At 42.8% G+C, this 15,606-nt stretch overlaps 1 pseudogene; it reads left to right on the top strand.

Annotated features, from left to right (window-relative positions):
- Positions 1-15,606, top strand: part of LOC139162998 (zinc finger protein 721-like) — a 29,485-nt pseudogene that overhangs the window by 2,220 nt on the left and 11,659 nt on the right.

The raw sequence follows: 15,606 nt of genomic DNA, 5'->3' as shown, positions 1-15,606 counted from the left end.
CGCCTTGAGGTGCCGTGCCAATTTGTAGAGGCAGCATATAAATTGTTCACAATAAATAAATAAATATTTTGTTAATTATTTATTTTGAAATTACTTATTCCTTACAGAGAAAGAAAGAATGACATTTTCTGGTTTTTGTGATGGCGATGAAACAGCACTTGAACCTCTAAATCAAGTAAGAAAGGGGAAAAGCTATTAGATTTATATTCTCGATTTCAGGAAGGGAAGTGGGTGTGCAGAGGGCTCTCTCCTTCTCTTTCCCCCCTTGTTTGGACTGGATTGTTTTTGTGTCCTTCCACAACATAGACTGCAGAATAGCAGGTTGAAGTTGCTGTAAATCAACATAGCTTCCCCTGATTGTCTTGTCCTGCTAGGTACTCCCAAAGAAGCACTTTTTTTAGAATCCTTCAAGAATTAATAATAATTAAAGAGAATTAGGAATAAATGTGTTCTGTCGGGCTCTCTGGTAGACTCCTCCCAAAAATTCACAGGTACAAATTTCAGACACACACACGTTTGAAAATTCAAAACAATATTCTTTATAATGAAAATTCACTTAAGCCAAGCCTTCTTTTGGTATAGCAAAGAGCACTGGTCTCCAAACAAACTGGTAATTGGTACAAGTCCCTTATCAGTTCTGTGATACTTAGCTTGCAGCTGTGAGGCAATTCACAGTCCTTCTTCTTTCACAAAGTGAAACACACTTTGCTCTGGTTTAGTTTCAAAGCGGGGGAAAATCAGCACACAAAATGTCAAAGTCAGTAAAGCAGTCACGAAACACAACGATCAGATAATCCTCCACAATGTCCAAACCCACAGGCTGCTCTTTATAGCAGCCTCACTAATGACCACAGCCCCACCCAACCACAGGTGGCCTCATTTTCTTTGATAATAATCTCTCTCAGTTGTTGTTGCCTATGCATCGCTCTCCGCATGCGTGGCTGTATCATTAACTCTTGTTCCAAATCCAAGGAGGAGCTAGATAATTGATCTCCTTCTGAGCTGTCTGCCACATTCTCCTCCCTGTCACTCATGTCTTCCTGGTCAGAGGAGCCTTCATCAGCAGATTCCACCGGGGGCAAAACAGGCCTGCAGCATGTGGATGTCTCCCCCGCATCCACAGTCCTTGGGGCAGGAGCTGGGCCAGAGCTAACCACAACAAAACATGTCTGCGGAGAGGGGCAGCATACAAATCTAAATAATAAATAAATAAATATCACAGTGGCCAGGAACAGCTAGACTCCCATTCTTTTTAAAATTTATCGACCTCATAAGATACAAATTAACATAACAAAAGTTGGAAGGGACCTTGTAGGTCATCTAATTCAAACCACTGTGGACCATTTCTGAAAGTTGGCACTCTGGTCTTTTCTTGAAAGCTCCCAGAATTTCTGAAGGAAACTGCTATCATGTTACCCCTGGTCCTTGTCTTCACTGTACTAGCCATGCCCAGTTCCTGCAGCCATTCATCATATGTTTTTGCCTCCACTTCCCTAATTGTCTTGGTTGTTCTTCTCTGAACTCTTTCTAGAGTCTCAAGATCTTTTTTTACATCATGGCAACCAATACCAGATCCAGTGTTACTAAATGTAGTGTTACCAAGGTGACTTGTTAATTTGAATTCTATAAAAAGATTTCAACTTCATGTAAATGTTAAATAGAGGGGAGGGGACCGACCCCTGTGGCACCCCATAAAGTAGGGGTTAGGAGGTGGACCTCTGTCCCCCCAACTAACACCAACTCTGATCAGCTGGAGAGTTAGGAAGAGAACCACTGCAAAACGGTGCCTTCTACCCCCCAACTCCCCCAGCCATCACAGAAGAATACCATGGTCAATGTTATCGAAGGCAGCTGAGAGATCAAGAAGCACGAGGATAGAGGAATGACCCCTATTCTGCCCCTTCTAGAGGTCATCCATCAGTGTGACCAAAGCAGTCTCTGTGTTGTAGCGGGGCCTGAAACCAGATTGAAAAGGGTCTAGATCAGGGGTGAGCAATTAATTATGCCAAGGGGTCGCATGAGAAATTGGGATGGTTTTAGAGGGCCGGACTAATATAATTAACTCAGTTCTACCCAATACAGTGATCCCCCGCTCGTTGCGAGGGTTCCGTTCCAGGACCCCCCGCAATGAGCGGGTTTTCGCGAAGTAGCGCTGCGGAAGTAAAAACACCATCTGCGCATGTGCAGATGGTGTTTTTACTCCCACAGTGCTAGCAAGGAACCGAAGATTGGGGGCGGCGCGGCTGTTTGCCGCCGGCATGGGGGGCTTCCTAGCAGCCCCCCAAACCCGGGTTGGGGGTCCGGGGGGGTGCTGGCAAGCCCCCCATGCCGGCGGCGACATTTTAAAATAGCCGCGCCGCCCCCAATCTTCGGCTCCTCCGCGCTGGCTCTCGGCGCTTTTGAGCTGAGTCCGGGAGCGAATTCGCTCCAGGACTCAGCTCAAAAGCGCCGATAGCCAGCGCTAGCGAACGGCTTGTCCACGCTGGCTATCGGCGCTTTCGAGCTGAGTCCGGGAGCGAATTCACTCCAGGACTCAGCTCAAAAGCGCCGATAGCCAGCGCTAGCGAACGGCTCCTCCGCGCTGGCTCTCGGCGCTTTCGAGCTGAGTCCAGGAGCGAATTCGCTCCAGGACTCAGCTCAAAAGCGCCGATAGCCAGCGCTAGCGAACGGCTCCTCCGCGCTGGCTCTCGGCGCTTTCGAGCTGAGTCCGGGAGCGAATTCTCTTCCGGACTCAGCTCAAAAGCGCCGATAGCCAGCACTAGCGAATGGCTTGTCCACGCTGGCTATCGGCGCTTTCGAGCTGAGTCCGGGAGCGAATTCTCTTCCGGACTCAGCTCGAAAGCGGCGAGAATGAACCGCGTGGGCGGGCGAAGGGCGTGCGGCAGCGAGGAGTTTGCGTGGGCGGTGGGGAAACTCCTCGCTGACGCCAGCAAGAGGGGGAAGACCCAGGGAAGCCGGTTGCCATCTACGCATGCGTGCCCATAGAAAAAACGGGCACGCATGCGTAGATGGTATTTTGACTTCCGGGTTGAAAAATAGCGAAGTACCCTGTTCGCAATGGTTGGGGACGCAATAAACGGGGGATCACTGTACTGTATATTATTGGGTAGAACAGAGTTAATTATATTATAATTATATATTATATATATACAGTGTTCCCTCGATTTCCGCGGGGGATGCGTTCTGAGACGGCCCGCGAAAGTTGAATTTTCGCGAAGTAGAGATGCGGAAGTAAATACACTATTTTTGGCTATGAACAGTATCACAAGCCTTCCCTTAACACTTTAAACCCCTAAAGTGCAATTTCCCATTCCATTAGCAACCATTTAGATCATTACTCACCATGTTTATTTATTAAAGTTTATTAAAAAAATATTAAAGTCGGATGAAAGTTTGGCGATGACATATGATGTCGTCGGGTGGGAAAAACCGTGGTATAGGGGAAAAATGAGCAAAATATGTTTTAATTAATATTTTTGAAAAACCGTGGTATAGACTTTTTGCGAAGTTCGAACCCGCGAAAATCGAGAGAACACTGTATATATTATATATAATTATGTATTATATTATAATTATAATTATAAATTAATTGCCCACCCCTGGAGAAAGGAAGGAATTGTACTTTTTGAAGGAACATTAAGGAGGGAATTTAATTGAAAGAAAATGTATGTAACTGGATGACAAAATTAGAAAAAAAACTTTTCCAACTTTTTTGATGATTGATATTAGTTACTAACAAAATACGGTACGGCATTTTATTCATGGAAAATTACAGGTACACTGTATTGTTTGAATGCATGTTGAGAGAATTTTTTTTAAAAAAATACTCCCCCCCAAACATCCTTCCTTTCTCCATCCCTCCATTCATTTCATTCTTCCTCCTTCCTTCATTCATTCTTCCCTCCATTTTTCCTTCCTTCTTTCCTTCCTTCCTTCCTCCCTCCCTCCATTTCTCCTTCCTCCCTCCATTTCTCCTTGTTTCTTTCATTCCTCTCCACTTCTCTTTCCCTCCCTCTCTTTCCCTTTCTTTCTTTCTCGCCACTGCGAATGCCCAAAGAAGATTAAGTCAACTTACGTGAAAGGTGGAGAGGGCTAGGCGAGAGCTCCGGTGTAGGCAGTCAGCCGAGTAACAAGCAGGCACGACACGACCTCCGCTTTTTCCCCTCGCAGGTGGCGAGGCTGTCCAATTCCACTGTGTGGTATTTGCAAATGGTGCGTGGCGTTTGGATTTTGCCTGCGCGCACATGCACGTACTCGCAGCTTGGACCGACTTCTGCGGGTCGGTCACAGACAGCAGCTGGGCTGGATGTGGCCCGAGAGCCACACTTTGCCCAGGTCTGGTCCAGATAATCGGTTTCATCCCTGGAATGCAGGAGCCTGAGTGCCACCAATTTCTCAACAACCTTACCCACAAAGGGCAAGTTGGAGACTGGCTGGAAGTTCTTCAAGTCAGCTGGATCCAGGGATGGTTTCTTGAGGTGGGGTCTCACAACCGCTTCTTTCAGCAGCTGCGGGAAGGACCCCTCACTCAAGGAATCATTATAACTCTTGCCTCTTATTTGGAGTATATTGCGTTAAACATATTTATACAAAATTTTTCCAAATTCCATCTATCTTAATAGTCTCAACAAAAAATTCCAATTAACGTTGTCAAAGGCCTTTTGTGCATCTAGAAATATCAATGTCGCTTGTGTCTCACTATGCGCCTCATAATCTAATACTGTACATCCAATATTGTCCTTGTATTATTTCTTATTTGGCTTTTTGCCAAAAAAACATTTTGGTCAACATGGATGAATTCACTCAGAAACCTTTTTATCCTTAGTTGTGCTGATGTAGTCCTCTTCTATCCTCTTGTCTAAATTATTGATGAAGTTGAACATATCTTGCGAATCCTCCTGTTCTCTTCTTTTTTCCATGTTCAGGGAAATCTTGTGTCCTTCGAGGAGGTGGCTGTGTATTTCTCTGAGGAGGAATGGTCTCAGCTGGATCCTGACCAAAAAGCGCTACATTCGGAAGTCATGCTTGAAAATCATAAGAACGTGGTCTCTCTCGGTAAGTGTTTTCTTATCCCTAATCAGAATAGTTCAAGAAGATAGATTGTAATTACTTTTTATTTAAAAAATCACTAATCAAATACCCTCTCCTAGAAGGGAAGAGGAAAGGATCTGGCCTTCTGGTGCCCCTAGGAAGGAAAGAGTCAATGTCTCATTGCTTAGATGCTTTCTGTGCCATTTCTTATCTTATGCCCCTCCCAAGTTCCCATAAACATGAGACCTTCTATAGATAGTGTAGCAAACTGTTAATTTATCATCAACCTCTGCAACCCCTCAAGAAAATAGCATACCCTGCGGTGGAGAGAGAGATCACAAGGGGTTAATTAGTTTAACCACCCCTCACTCCTCCAAGGAGACCCTTGGGCTTATCTGGATATTTGTCATAGAATTAACTAATATGTCCCCTTTCACTTTCCAAAGATTTTTCAAAGTTTCAGTTTTCACAGGTCTCTGTGGAAATTAACCCACCCCAATAAATCTTAGGTTTTCTCCTTATTCCTCCTTGGTTGTTTCTTGACTCAAAACAGATTTTCATTGAGATTTCAGATACGTAAGTAATTATAAAGAAAGAGAGGGTTTCTAGATATTTTCAAAGCTTTCAGGACTCAGGAATATAGAAATAAAGTCTATATTACAACACTGTAAGGATGCAAACAACCTAATGGAATTTCAGAAAAATTCAGAAGGAAATTCACTTGACTTTGTCCATTTCTCTCTAACCTTGTTTGCATATTTATTTTTCTTTTGCTTTGAAGGTAATAATGGGCAGGAGAATCAAGATTCATGGGAACTGTTCCAAGTGATTGATGCTAATAATGAAATGGAGAAGTTTGGGATTCGACTAGAATTCGAAAGCCATGTGAGAAACCAGCCAAATGATTGGAATCAGGAAGGCTCAAAGTCCACCGATGCTCTGATGCAGGACAATCTTGCCCAACAGGAGAAAACAAGGAAAAAATACATTGGGAAAAGTGGGACGCTAATGAAAGCTAAATTACAATTAAAAGTACACTACCACACAGGGGAGAAACTGTATAAATGCAAGGAGTGCGGAAAGACCTTTGTTCAAAGAGGTAGTCTTATTTCCCATAAGAGGATACATACAGTAAAGAAGTTGTATAAATGCACGGAATGTGGAAAGACTTTTGCTTATAGCCGTGACCTAAGAATACACAAAAGGATCCACACAGGGGAGAAGCCATTTAAATGCATAGTGTGTGAAAAGACCTTTGGTAAACGATGTAATCTTATTTCCCATAAGAGAACCCACACAGGTGAGAAACCGTATAAATGCATGGAGTGTGGAAAAACCTTTGCTCAAAAAAGTAATCTTATTTCCCATAAAAGGATCCACACAGGAGAGAAACCATATCAATGTATGGAGTGTGCAAAGACCTTTACTCATAGAGCTCAACTTATTTCCCATAAAGGGATCCACACAGGGGAGAAGCCATTTAAATGCATGGACTGTGGAAAGGCATTTGCTCGTATCACTGCCCTAATAGAACACAAAAGGATCCACACCGGGGAAAAGCCATTTGAATGCATAGAGTGTGGAAAAACCTTTGCTAGAAGATGTTATCTTATTCCCCATAAGTGGATCCACACCGGGCAGAAACCATATAAATGCATGCAGTGTGGAAAGACCTTTGCTCAAAGCGGTAACCTTATTTGCCATGAGAGGATCCATACAGGGGATAAGCCCTATAAATGCATGGACTGTGGAAAGATGTTTGTTAATAGCAGTCACCTAACTAGACACAAAAGGATCCACACAGGGGAGAAGCCATTTAAATGCATAGCATGTGACAAGACGTTTGCTCAAAGAGGTAATCTTATTCAGCATAACACAATCCACACACGGGAGAAGCAGTATAAATGCATGGAGTGTGGAAAGACCTTTGCTCATAACAATACCCTAAGAATGCACAAAAAGATCCACACAGGGGAGAAGCCATTTAAATGCATGGAGTGTGGAAAGACTTTTGCTCAAAGATATCATCTTATTTCTCATAAAAGGATCCACACGGGAGAAACTGTATAAATGCATGGAGTGCCGAAAGATCTTTCACCATAAGACGATACATACAGTTGGAGGGATTAAAATTCTTTAAAAGAAATAGACCAAATAAAAGAGGAGGTGGAGTTGCACTATTTATAAGAAATAACTACACCTCTACAGAAATGGAGCACAACAGTGATGAAAATTATCTTGAATATATTTGGGTCAATATTAAAGGGAGGGAAAGATACTACCGGCCACCCAACCAAATAGAGGAAGTAGATGGACTTTTTGCTAGCCAACTAACAAAGGCATATAGGAAGCACTTCAGAATGGTAATCTCTTCCCCCTCTTACTGCACACATGTGATGGTGCATTAGGTGCCCACTTGTATAGAATGTTTTATTGTTAGAAAAGGAATCCCTTTTTAGTTGCATAGTTACTTTATTATTATTGTTGTTGTTGTTGTTTTGTTCTTTTAAAATAAATTTTATTGATTTTTTAAAAGTTTTTACAAAAAGAAAAACATAAATTCAAAAACATAAATGTGTGTACCATCACCAAACAAAATAATATGTCCCTCCACCGGGGAAGATTCAATTCTATATCTTTCATTTGCCTCAGCTCCGGGTTACATTGCTCATTCTTTATAGAGTGATTGAATTTTATTTTTTACATTTGCATGGCTTACTAATATTAATATATGATTTTTAACCTTTTCCCACTGCCTCATTGTTGCTGCCAATTTTCATAGAAACATAGAAGAAACATAGAAGACTGACGGCAGAAAAAGACCTTATGGTTCATCTAGTCTGCCCTTATACTATTTCCTGTGTTTTATCTTAGGATGGATATATGTTTATCCCAGGCATGTTTAAATTCAGTTACTGTGGATTTCCCAACCACGTCTGCTGGAAGTTTGTTCCAAGGATCTACTACTCTTTCAGTGAAATAATATTTTCTCACGTTGCTTTTGATCTTTCCCCCAACTAACTTCAGATTGTGTCCCCTTGTTCTTCTGTTCATTTTCCTATTAAAAACACTTCCCTCCTGAACCTTATTTAACCCTTTAACATATTTAAATGTTTCAATCATGTCCCCCCTTTCCTTCTGTCCTCCAGACTATACAGATTGAGTTCATGAAGTCTTTCCTGATACGTTTTATGCTTAAGACCTTCCACCATTCTTGTAGCCCGTCTTTGGACCCCTTCAATTTTGTCAATATCTTTTTGTAGGTGAGGTCTCCAGAACTGAACACAGTATTCCAAATGTGGTCTCACCAGCGCTCATTATAATTATGTAATCTAATTTCCATAATTTCGTAGTGAATGTGAACCACCATGTACCTGCACCAATTTTTTATCGTCCATTTATTAGCATCTTTCCACCCAAGCCCTATAGTTGCTTGGGCACTTTCTTCATATTATTTATTGGATTTGTATGCCGCCCCTCTCCGCAGACTTTGCAGTTGATCCAGAAAGGTAATGTGTATTTTACAGGTTTGTCTTTTATTAAACCTGTTTCTTTTAACTTTTGTATCAAGAGTTTGAATTCTTAACTTGGTAGCACAGGATTGTTGGGTGGGTTTCTTTTTTGTTTTTGTTGAATAGTAGTAGGGGGGTGTTCTTCTTAAGGCGGTCCAGACACTCCCCAATGGGGGTCCTTTCTGGTTCAATATAGAACCAGCCAATTTTATTTTTAAGGCCACAGTCCAGACAAAAGATGTTGCAATTCTGAAGGGTGGAAATGCCTTCCGCCATTACCTCCCTTGCTAATGTCCGTAGGCCGCGTTCATAGGCCATGCCTATGAAAGTTAAGTCTGAATTCCAAAAGAGGGGAGGGCTGGCATGCTGAGGGTCTTCAAACACCCTCAACATTCAAAATTCAGGAGTTGTCTCTCCCTAAACGTATCAACCTCAGTTCTCCTGTCCACATTTAGTTGCCATCCGGGCAGGCCATTGCAACTGCTCACCTCGTCATCCACCACTCTCACTGGTTGACGTCTTGCACAGCTGCTCCAGCCGCTGCCTGCGGTGTTGTCTTCAGTGCCGACCACTCTCATTGGTCGTCCCTAGCCAAGCCCTTCCAGTCACTATCTAGCATGCCGACTGCTCTCACCTGTCGATGTCTAGCCAAGCATTCCAAGGTCAGCTGTGGATCAAGGATGCCCAAGTTGGAGACCCTCTCTGAGGGGGTCAAAAGCTCCCCCCCCCAGGGTAATGGATGGACAGATGGAAATGTCCTTGGGAGGCAGAACCCACAGCCACTCTGCCTTGTCGGAGTTGAACTTGAGTGTTAGCACCCATCCAGGCCCTAACAGCCTCCAGACACCGGTACATTACTTCCACTGCTTCACTGAGTGGACACAGAGTGAAGATGTATAGCTGAGTATTCTCAGCATACTGATGGTAACCCATCCTCGAATACAGCTTATCTGTTTGGAACCCATATCATATCTCAGACATTAACACCCTTGAAAATGTCCAAAGATACTTCACCAGAAGAGCCCTTCACTCCTCCACTTAAAATAGAATACCCTATGAGACTAGACTTTCAATCCTGGTCCTAGAAAGTTTAGAACTAAGATGCCTTAAACAAGATCTAAGTATTGCCCACAAGATCATATGCTGCAACGTCCTGCCTGTCGGTGACTACTTCAGCTTCAACCACAAGAGCACACAACAGATTTAAATTTAATATTAACTGCTCCAAACTTGACTAAAAAATATGACTTCAGTAACCGAGTTGTCGAAGCGTGGAACTCATTACCGGACTCCGTAGTGTCATCCCCAAACCCCCAACACTTTACTCTTAGATTATCCACAATTGGCCTATCCAGATTCCTAAGAGGTCAGTAAGGGGCGAGTACAAGTGCACTAGAGTGCCTTCCGTCCCCTGCCCTATTGCTCTCCTATATCTCCTATACCTTTCTTCTATTCCTATATCTCTTCTTCTATTCTTTCATTGATATGTTTTATTCCTATATCTTCTTTCTTAGATATATTTTACTATGAGTATCTCCTCTATAACCTTCATCATGTATTTTACTATGTGTATATAGATATATATACCCACTAAAACCCTCATTGTGTATTGGACAAAATAAATAAATAAAATAAATAAATAACCTACCCCTCACATCGTACAGTTTGCTATCTCCATTTTGTTGCTCCTTTCCCCTCTTACGGCACACACACGATGGTGCATTAGGTGCCGACTGGTATAGAATGTTTTATTGTCAGAAAAGGAATCCCTTTTTCTTTGAATAGTTACTTTGCTGTTGATTCAGAAAGGTAATGTGTACTTTATGGGTTTGTCTTTTATTAAACCTGTTTCTTTTAACTTTTGCATCAAGAGTTTGAACATGGTAGCACAGGATGGTTGGGTTGATTTTTTTAAATTTTTGTTGAATAGTAACACTCTTGAGGCCTGCACTGGCTGCCGATCAGTTTCCGGTCACAATTCAAAGTGTTGGTAATGACCTTTAAAGCCCTACATGGCATTGGGCCAGAATACATCCGGAACCGCCTTCTATCACACGAATCCAAGCGGCCGATAAGGTCCCACAGAGTTGGCCTTCTCCGGGTCCCATCAACCAACCAATGTCGTTTGGCGGGCCCCAGGGGAAGAGCCTTCTCTGTGGCGGCTCCGGCCCTCTGGAATCAACTCCCCCCAGAGATTAGAATGGCCCCCACCCTGTCTTTCGCAAATTACTCAAGACCCACCTTTGTCGCCAGGCATGGGGGAGTTAGGATATTCCTTCCCCTAGGCCATTACAAGTTATGTATGGTATGTTTGTGTGTATGTTTGGTTTTTATAATAAGGGTTTTTAGTTGTTTTATTAAATTGGATTGTTACATGTTGGTTTTTTTATCATTGTTGTTAGCCACCCCGAGTCTGCGGAGAGGGGCGGCATACAAATCCAATTAATAATAATAATAATAATAATAATAATAATAATAGTAGTAGTAGTAGTAGTAGTAGTAGTAGTAGTAGTAGTAGTAGTATGTTGAGAGGCATGAAAAGCCTTTTGGTTATAAAGAAACCAGCAAAGGATGCTTTTTGCTTAACAATTCCTCCTAAGCTGTAACCCTCTTAAGATGGCTTGGAGAAGGGCTATTATTGAAAATTTTAATGCTTGGCTTTTTAGAATTGACCACCAACTTGAGGAGGAAAATGCAGGTATTTCTTTGAGTAAAGACAAACCTAATAGTGGTGATGAAAGTGTGAAATGGGATTTAGCAGACGGAAAAGCAAATAACTTATTTATTTATTGGATTTTTAAAAAATAACTATTAATTAATTGGATTTATTATTAGCACACTTACAAACTGTCAGTTTATGTGAAGGGCCAGAAGACAACTAAAGATGCAAAAAGCTTTTGGAGAACAAGATACAGTACATAGAAACACAGAAGACTGACGGCAGAAAAAGACCTCAAGGTCCATCTAGTCTCCCCTTATACTATTTCCTGTATTTTATCTTACAATGGATATACAGTATGTTTATTCCAGGCATGTTTAAATTCAGTTACTGTGGATTTACCAACCATGTCTGCTGGAAGTTTGTTCCAAGGATCTACTACTCTTTCAATCAAATAATATTTTCTCACGTTGCTTTTGATCTTTCCCCCAACTAACTTCAGATTGTGTCCCCTTGTTCTTGTGTTCACTCTCCTATTAAAAACACTTCCCTCCTGGACCTTATCTAACCCTTTAACATATTTAAATGTTTCGATCATGTCCCCCCTTTTCCTTCTGTCCTCCAGACTATACAGATTGAGTTCATTAAGTCTTTCCTGATACGTTTTATGCTTAAGACCTTCCACCATTCTTGTAGCCCGTCTTTGGACCCGTTCAATTTTGTCAATATCTTTTTGTAGGTGAGGTCTCCAGAACTGAACACAGTACAGTAGACCCCCGCTCGTTGCGAGGGTTCCGTTCCAGGACCCCCCGCAACGAGCGGGTTTTCGCGAAGTAGCGCTGCGGAAGTAAAAACACCATCTGTGCATGTGCAGATGGCGTTTTTACTCCCACAGCGCTAGCGAGGAGCCGAAGATTGGGGGCGGGGCGGCTGTTTGCCGCCGGCATGGAGGGCTTCCTAGCAGCCCCCCAAACCCGGGTTGGGGGTCCGGGGGGCGCTGGCTCTCGGCGCTTTTGAGCTGAGTCCGGAAGCGAATTCGCTTCCGGACTCAGCTCAAAAGCGCCGATAGCAAGCGGCAAGGAACGGCTTGTCTCGGCGCTTTCGAGCTGACCGGACTCAGCTCGAAAGCGCCGAGACAAGCCGTTCCTTGCCGCTTGCTATCGGCGCTTTTGAGCTGAGTCCGGAAGCGAATTCGCTTCCGGACTCAGCTCAAAAGCGCCGATAGCAAGCGGCAAGGAACGGCTTGTCTCGGCGCTTTCGAGCTGACCGGACTCAGCTCGAAAGCGCCGAGACAAGCCGTTCCTTGCCGCTTGCTATCGGCGCTTTTGAGCTGAGTCCGGGAGCGAATTCGCTCCCGGACTCAGCTCAAAAGCGGCGAGAATGAACGGCGTGGGCGGGCGAAGGGCGGGTGGCAGCGAGGAGTTTGCGTGGGCGGTGGGGAAACTCCTCGCTGACGCCAGCAAGAGGGGGAAGACCCAGGGAAGCCGCTGCCATCTACGCATGCGTGCCCGGCACGCATGCGTAGATGGTATTTTTGACTTCCGGGTTGAAAAATAGCGAAGTACCCTGTTCGCAATGGTTGGGGACGCAATAAACGGGGGATCACTGTATTCCAAATGTGGAATACTTAGAGGCAGTAAAGTTGCTCTGTGCAGAGAATTATTTTCTGCTAAACTACAAGAACATGCACTCATGGAACAACATATGGAAAGATTATTAAATTGAATTGACAAACTAGCAACAGTTGGCACCATATTGGAAGAAGAAATAAAAATCAGGCAGCTATTAAGCTCATTGCCTGAGACATATTCAGCCTTTGTGTCTACCCTTAATGGAAGGGATATTAGGTTTGAAGAAATTCTGGGTCTCACTAGAGCGGAATACCGTAAGCAGCAAAGTTACCATCATGAGAATAAAGGCAAAGTGGAATTAAATTATGTGGCTAGTCAGGAGATCCAACTTTAAGAATAAAAGGGATGTTCCTTTGTTTTATTTGTAATGAGCCAAGCCATTTACAGAGGGGTGCTCACACAATAAGGGTGAAGGTAAACAACATTTATCTATCTATCTATCTATCTATCTATCTATCTATCTATCTATCTATCTATCTATCTATCTATCTATCTATCTATCTAATCTACTGGACTTTTATGCCACCCCTCTCTGAGGACTTATACAGTGGTACCTGTCCAAGCATTCAGAGAAAAGAAAATGCTTTGTTTGCTCTGGACTGCCAAAGCCTCCCTATGCACCACTGAAAGGCTCCTCTGGCATCTCAGAAAAGCCCAAGATGGACGGGATTAAAGGGGTAATGGCAGGAAACTGGATGGCCCTTCGTGCCACTCTCAAATTTCCTGGGAAATTTTTCCGGGCTCGGGTTCTTAAGTAGAAAATGGTTCTTAAGAAGAGGCAAAAAAATCTTGAACATCCGGTTCTTATCTAGAAAAGTTCTTAAGTAGAGGCGTTCTAAAGTAGAGATAACACTGTACTGTTTTACACTTATACTGTTTTACACAGACAAAGGGATTTTCCCTCCTTTAGAGTGAGGGATAAAGTTTCTTTATTAGCTAAATACATTCGATTGAGCATGCCCAGCAAAAAAACTAGGACCAAATTTTTTGGACCGTCTTCCCATAGTAAAGGGGATAAACCCAGTCACTGTGTAACTACCGGTAATTATCTCCGGGACCGCCTTCTGCCGCACGAATCCCAGCGACCGGTTCGGTCCCAAAGAGTTGGCCTTCTCTGGGTCCCGTCGACTAAACAATGCTGTCTGGCGGGACCCAGGGAAGGAGCCTTCTCTGTGGTGGCTCCGACCCTCTGGAACCACCTCCCCCCCTATTAGGATTGCCCCCATCCTCCTTGCCTTTCGCAAACTCCTTAAAACCCACCTCTGCCGTCAGGCATGGGGGAACTGAAACATCTCCCCCTTGCCCATGTTGTTTTGGTGTTAGATTGATTGTGTGCTTGTTTTTTAATATTCTGGGGTTGTTTTTTAATGAATTTTTTAGCTTAAATTGTAATTGGATTGGTGGGTATTAGATTTGTTATTATGTATTGTTTTTACCTTGTTGTGAGCCGCCCCGAGTTTGCGGAGAGGGGCGGCATATAAATCCAATAAATCAATTGAAATATATTAAAGTGACTTAAGTAGGCTTAATTTCGACTTCTAAGGTTTGTTTAATTTGGACTAGTGTGTTAAATGGGGTTTATAGATTTGTAAATCAAAGTATTTGTTTTTATTGCTTAATTTCAGCTTATTAAGAGGGGCTTGATGAAATGTAATAATGGTATAATAATAAGTAATGAATTTAAATGTATGTTTTTTAAATTGATAAAGTACATAATTTTTATATTGATAAATTTAGAGTAAATTTTTAGTTTGTTTTGAGATTTTTACTAGAGGGAAGAAGGCACAATGGCTTTGACATTAAGATTATAAGATCCGAAAGATTTAGATTTTACAAATAGTTTAAGGAATATTAATGATGGACTTGATTAGACATTAATTGAGATTTATCTGGATGACGAAGTTAGAAAGAAAGGAATGAGGGGTGTGTAACTAAATACATTAAATTAAATAGATGGGATTTAAGAATGTATAATTTGATTATACAAGATGTACTAGTCAAACACTATTTTATTATAACAAAAGAGAAAGTACTGTATATGACTTTTTGTATTATATGATGTGGAAGGAAAAAAATGAAATTTACTCTGGAAAAAAAAATATTTTGCTCAATGCAACTATCCTGTGTATCATTGTCAACTCCAAATGTGGTTAAATGAAACAATTTGAGAAGGGCAGTTGCATGTATTGAGCTAAAGAAATTTTTAAAAAAAGAAATGAATTAAAATCATTTTCCTGATTGTGGCCTTCCTGCCTGTGTCCCATCTGCCTCCCAGTCAGGCGGGAGTTCCCAAAAACAGCAAGTCACAAGCTGGCTCCTGATACTTCTCTTCTGACCACTGATCCTGTTTCTGACAGGATTTGGACCCTTTTGGGGCCTCCCACAATCTCTGCCCAGCCTTCCAGGGGGCTGCTCTTGAGGGAAGCGAGTTCAATTCCTCCAGACAGATTTTTTCTCCATTTCAAGAGACAGTTGCTGGACAGGAGGGAGAAATTTCTGCCTCCGGAAATTCAAAGCCTCTGTCGGGCAGATAGCCATTGAGAAGGGCCTTTCCTCTTACTCCCAAGCCCGCCATTCTCGTCCCTTCCCCTCAGACGCGCTCCTGTTTCCCGCCCTTTCTACAATCCTGGCTGTTGGCGGCAAATCTACCAGGGGGCGCTCTCCGCCAAGAAAAAGTAATTCCCGTAGCTTCCCTATTGGTCCACTGGAGGGCGAACGTCACGGCTATCTTTTTAGGGGAGGCCGGGGTGGAAGGTGACATCACAAACGCTTG

The sequence above is a fragment of the Erythrolamprus reginae genome, chromosome 2 (assembly GCF_031021105.1).
Source record: "Erythrolamprus reginae isolate rEryReg1 chromosome 2, rEryReg1.hap1, whole genome shotgun sequence".
NCBI classification, from domain to species: Eukaryota; Metazoa; Chordata; class Lepidosauria; order Squamata; family Dipsadidae; genus Erythrolamprus; species Erythrolamprus reginae.
The sequence above is the reverse complement of the archived record's forward strand: the minus strand, read 5'-3'. Positions and strand labels throughout refer to the sequence as shown.